At 39.4% G+C, this 6,289-nt stretch overlaps 1 pseudogene; it reads right to left on the bottom strand.

Moving 5' to 3' along the window:
• LOC107693868 (myosin heavy chain, fast skeletal muscle-like) overlaps positions 1-5,131 on the bottom strand; it is a 16,141-nt pseudogene extending 11,010 nt beyond the window's left edge.
• Between the last annotated feature and the right edge of the window lie 1,158 nt (positions 5,132-6,289).

The following is a 6,289-nucleotide window of genomic DNA, read 5'->3' as shown; positions in this document are numbered from 1 at the left end:
CTCTCTTACCATTTTCAGTCTGAAGTCTTGCTCGTTGTGCATTCATGTCGTTCAACTGGCGACTATTTTCATCACTTTTGGCCTTGATTTCACTCAGCTGGTCTTCAAGAGTACGGCACATCTTCTCTAAATTACCCTAAAGAGATTAGAGATTATATGAATATGTTTGTAAAGATGATTTTGTACTTATTAATGATCATCTAGTGACATTACCTTTGCTTTAGCCACAGCCTCCATGTTGCTTGACAAGTCATCAATCTCCATCTTGTATTCACTCTTCTCCTTCTCCAGCTTCTGCTTGACCCGCTGGAGGTTGTCGATCTGTTCTCCGAGTTCAGCCACACTGTCTGCCTGCTTCTTTCGGAGAGCTGCAGCTGTAGCTTCATGCTGCAAGGTAGACTCTTCCAGATCACGACGCATCTTCTGGAATTCGGCTTCGCGCTTCTTGTTCATCTCAATCTGAGCAGCAGTGGCACCACCAGCTTCCTCAAGCCTCTCACTGATCTCCTCAAGTTCCCTGGAGAGATCAGCTCTCTGCTTCTCAACCTTGGCACGAGCAGCACGCTCAGCCTCAATCTCTTCCTCTAGTTCCTCAATGCGAGCCTACAGCAGCAAGTAATCAATGAAACCTTATTAGTCTTTATTTTAGCTTTGCCTTTAATAGCGTTTCAAAACAAAACTCAAGAAATACCTGAAGCTCCTTGATCTTCTTCTGGAATTGAGCACCCAGAGATTGTTCACCTTCAATCTTGCTGAGCAGCTGGCTTGTTTCAAAATCTTTTCTGTGTGTTAAAGGGAAAAACAATGAATAATCAGAAATTAATGATAACCATTATTTTTTGTAAGAATTTACAAAAACATCCTACTTCTTCAGCGTCTCCTCAGATTGCTGCGAGCTGCCATTTCCTCAGTCAAGTTCTTGACCTGTGTGATTTTTTGTTCCAAATGAGCTTGTTTTTTACAATTCATATTCTATATCATCATATAAGACCGAGATTAAACCAACTCAAACTCCAACCTTATTCTCAGTGGCGTGTTTCTCCTTTTCCACTTTAGACAAGGTGAGCTCCAGGTCATCAATGTCTTTCTTCAGCTCAGAGCAAGAAATTAATGATAACCATTATTTTTTGTAAGAATTTACAAAAACATCCTACTTCTTCAGCGTCTCCTCAGATTGCTGCTTGTCATTCTCCAGGTCCATGATGGACTCTTGTGCTAATTTCAGGTCTCCTTCAAGCTTTCTCTTGGCTCTCTCAAGATCCATGCTGAGCTTCTTCTCTTGTTCAAGGGAACCTTTCCAGCTAAGCAATTTTAAGTTGGTATTTTGTTAATTAAGTGTATGAATTATTATCATTATTATTATATGATTCATTTTAACATGTTACTAGCGATACACCTAATGTCTTTAATATTTACTCACTAATTCTACTCGTGGTATGAAAAATGCAAAATGATTCAAAGTATAACCTAATTATCACAACTTACATCATCAACTTGCTGCTCAAGTTTTGTCTTGGATTTGGTCAGGGTGTTGACTTTGTCCTCCTCTGCCTGAAGATCATCCAGGGTCTGCTGATGTGCCTCTTGGAGAGCTTTCTTCTCCTTTGTAAGTTTGGCAAGGCTCTCATCCTGAGCTGCCATTTCCTCAGTCAAGTTCTTGACCTGTGTGATTTTTTGTTCCAAATGAGCTTGTTTTTTACAATTCATATTCTATATCATCATATAAGACTGAGATTAAACCAACTCAAACTCCAACCTTATTCTCAGTGGCGTGTTTCTCCTTTTCCACTTTAGCCAAAGTGAGCTCCAGGTCATCAATGTCTTTCTTCAGCTCAGAGCACTCATCCTCCAGTTTTCTCTTCTTGGCTGTCAGTTCAGCATTGATTTCTTCTTCATCCTCCAGTCTCTCAGTTGTCTCTTTGAGTTTAGCTTCAAGCTGGATTTTGCTTTTAATCAGACCCTCACACCTCTCCTCAGCATCTGAGAGATTCTCAGCTTCCTGTTAGGAAAATAGATCGCTATAATCACTGGAAAACACACTGCTCTATTTAATGGAGCCAAAATTCAGTTAGTTCAAATAGGAAAACTCACAGAAGCCACTTGCAGCTGCAGATAATTTTTCTCTTGCAGCAGTGCCACCATCTTCTCTTCAAGCTCCTTCTTTTTGGCTTCAGCCTTGGCAAGATCTTCTTTGCATTTTGCAAAGTCCTCTTTCATGGTTGCCAGCTCCTTCTCAGTCTCAGCACTCTTCAGCAGAGGCTTAATCTTGTAGTAAACTTTCATCCATGGCCAGTGTTTGACATTCATGAATGAGCGGATGTTGCAGGGGAAAGTGGCAGGCTTTGGTTTCTGGAAAGCATTGCACTTGCCAAAATGCTGATCATACAGCTTGTTCTTGAAGGAAGTGTCTGTAACCTTGGGGAACATGCACTCCTCTTCAAGGACGGAGAAGATACCCATGGGCTGTTTATAAAGCAATGTTGTTTACTGATACAAATTAGTAATTTTTGAGAATGGAAAATGGAAATTGATAAGTTCATAAACCAGTAAAAACCTTCTCAATGAGCTCAATGCAAGCAGCCAAGTCCATGCCGAAGTCAATGAACTCCCAAACAATGCCCTCCTTCTTGTACTCCTCTTGTTCCAGCACAAACATGCGGTGGTTGAAAAACTGTTGCAGTTTCTCATTAGTGAAGTTGATGCACAGCTGCTCCATGCTGTTGAACTGCAGGAAGAAAAATAACCATTTACAGATTACTGAATATGACACAGTTTGCCATGAAAAATGATAAAAGAATCATTCTTACATCAAAGATCTCAAAGCCAGCAATAACCAGCACACCAATGAAGAAATTTCTTTGTTGTTTTGTGTCCAACATCTGGTTGATACGAATGACCATCCACAAGAACATCCTCTCATAGATAGATTTGGACAAGGCGCTTACAGAGTTGTACACCTGTAAGTAGAATAGAGTGAATATTTTAGTAAAAATGACTTTTTGCAATAATTAGTCAGACTAACTAATGATTTTCAGGTTAAATACATGGACAAGCTGGAAATATGTTACTACATACCTGTGGCACGGTCTGGCCTTTGGTCACAAACTCATTTCCGACCTTGACTCTGGGGTAGCACAAAGCCTTCAGCATATCAGCAGAGTTCAAACCCAGAAGGTAGGCGATTTTGTCAGCCTCTGCGATTTAAAAAGTTACAAAAAAACATATTCTTGCTTTTGTTTATGCAAGTTTATTACAAATATCTGTCAATCAAAGCTCTGCATGTGATCACACACAGTCTCACCCTCTGTGCCATCAGGCTCAGCCTGCTCCTCACGCTGCTTCTGCTTGAACTTCATGTTACCATGATGAAGCACAGCTCCAGTGAACTTGTAGATGCCCATCTTCTCCTCAGCAGTGAAGCCCAGAATGTCAATAGCAGACTGGAAATTACAGAGTAGAGTAAGCTCATTGATCAGTCATATTTATATAGAATATGTTAATATTCAAACAGCTTTGACTCACATCAGTAACCATCAGCTCCTCGTTATCATCAATGCTTGCCACTGTGATCTGACCCTGACTGCACATGGGGAAGTCATAGGGGTTGGTGGTGATGAGCGTCATTTCTGTAAAACACACAGAGCATTTATAACAGAGTATTTTACAATATTATCTGGCACTGAAACTTTGAATGAAATATGTGTATCTACCAATCAGCTCAGGCTTGTGGTTGGTCATCATCTGGTAGAAGATGTGGTAGCCACTCTCATCTGGAAGCTGGAATGTCACTCTAGAATTCTCCAGCAGATCTGTTGAGAGAATGTACTTGAGTCACAATCATCTGAAGAGTGACAGACAAAGACAAATGTGCAGGATGGGTAAATGAAATCATGTCCACCTACATGTCTCAATGTCAGCACTAGCCAGTTTTCCTGATGTACCGAAGTGAATTCTGATGAATTTACCCTTTTTAGAACAAAATAACATTTGAGTTCCTATTGTGCAAAAGAAGCCAGCTTTTAAAACCGTTCATAAAAAAAACTCTATATAGATAAAATTCAACACAACTGACCAACTGTACGGTATGTAAATATAAAGTGGTGAACTTACAAAACGAGAGGAGTTGTCATTTCTCACAGTCTTTGCATTACCATAAGCCTCAAGCAGAGGGTTGGCAGCAATAATCTGGTCCTCAAGAGAGCCCTGTGATGTTTAAAGATTATCCATTATTGTTGTTGTTGTTGTTGTTGTTGTTGTTGTTAATTCACTATCTTTCAGAATAATATATTTGTTTTGTACCTCATACCTGCATTTTGCCGGGACCCTGCTCTTTCTTCTTATCACCATGAACTGCAACTGTGGCAAAGTACTGGATGACACGTTTGGTGTTCACAGTCTTTCCAGCACCAGATTCTCCACTGGTTCATTAAACATGAGAAGACACGCGGAGGTTACACAAGAGCAAAATACATGCGTGATCAAGACAGACTCTCTGTAAATTCAAAGGTAATAATGTTTTAGCAATTGTTTTTAAAAACTATGAATGTGAATTTTAACTTTCAACTCAAATATACAAGTCTAATTATGTAAATCAGATCTTACCAGTCAGCATGAACTGATAGGCTTGCAACAACACTGACAAGATTAACATAAATGCTGTTTTACTGTGATCCAGAATTTACGTAGATCATCCATGCGGCATAACGCTCTTTGAGGTTATACAGCACAGAGGGTTCATTGAGATGGGTCATCATGGCCATGTCCTCAATTCTGCTCAATTCTGTCAAACTTGGGAGAATTCATTGGGTGGACTTCATCCTCTTTAACAACTCTTTCCTAAAAATGCAATTCATTTGATATTAAGAAAAATCTGAGTAGAAATGAAGTGGTCATCTACATGAAATGGAAAGGATAAACTCATTACCTCCTTAGTGTCATTCACAATAACAGTGACTTTGCCACCGTCTTTGCTCTTGATTGTTCCCTTGACATACAGCTCTTTAGTATCAACCACATAGCAGGCACTCTTAGCATCGAATTGTTTGTTCTGAGCCTCGATTCTCTCCTTCTCAGGCTTACGGAGGAAAATGGCAGCCTTGCAGTCAATGGCCATCTCTGCATCTGTACTCATGGTGGCAGCATACTGCAGTGAAGAGAGGATCTTTTTTATTTATTTATTTACAGGAAAATCTCATTACTATACACATTTTATTTTATTTCATTTATTTATTTATTTATTTTGGTAGAAGATGAGATGACATACACAATCCATATTGTTATCATTATCCATATACCATTTAATTGTAATGTTGAAATATCTATGCCAATTCAATTGCACTACTACTTGACAAACAAACAAATAAACAAACAAATAATACACGATCCGTGAATTAGAAATGAAAAATGGTTGTTGTTGTTGTTGTTATTACCAACATAAATATTGTTTACCTTTTTTCCTTCCCACAAGTGATGTTTTTCCAGCAGCCCTGTGATAGTTTTAAAAGGGTCATATGATGCTGCTAAAAAGAACATTATGTTGTGTATTTGGTGTAATGAAATGTGTTTATGCGGTTTAAGGTTCAAAAAACACATTATTTTCCACATACTGTACATTATTGTTTCTCATACAAAGCTCATCAATAGTCATGGATAATTCTGACTAAAATAAGACTAAAATGCTCAGACTTTTAGTTGACTAAAACTTGACTAGACTAAAAAGAGTATGAACGTGACTAAAACTAATAAAAACTAAAATGACAGCTTCACACAAAGACTAGACTAAAACAAATTAAAACAGGCCACCAAAAACAACACTAGATCGGAGAAATGACAAACAACAAGCCCTACTCTACACTGCCCAAAAAACTCGCTTTAAATATATAAAATATAAAAACTCTTTAAATATAAAAAACATACTTACAGTCTGTGAGTCAGAACAGCCGGCATTGTAGTCTACTCTCCCAGGATCAGGAAACGGTCCTCCATAAAATGTGCTGCACACATCTGAATATTTGGGTTGAAGTGTTCTAGAACAGTGTTGTAAATACAACTTAACCACTGATTTCTAGTCGTGTCCATTTTTGGAAGACCAAACAAAGTAGTTTCGCTTTCACAACGAAACACCGCGTCACACACGGCGGCCTTGAGTGAACAGAGGCCGGGGGCTAGAGTGAGCAGGGGCGGCGGATTCGACGAAGGAGCGTCCGGCAGGCTTGCGGCAACCACATGTGACGACCCCGGGGCTGGACTCCGCTTCGTCCACAGTGAAAGCCGATCCGGCGATCCACAG

The sequence above is a fragment of the Sinocyclocheilus anshuiensis genome, unplaced genomic scaffold (genome assembly GCF_001515605.1).
Source record: "Sinocyclocheilus anshuiensis isolate Anshui unplaced genomic scaffold, SAMN03320099.WGS_v1.1 scaffold1392, whole genome shotgun sequence".
Classification (NCBI taxonomy): domain Eukaryota; kingdom Metazoa; phylum Chordata; class Actinopteri; order Cypriniformes; family Cyprinidae; genus Sinocyclocheilus; species Sinocyclocheilus anshuiensis.
This window is presented reverse-complemented; position numbering and strand designations above follow the sequence as displayed.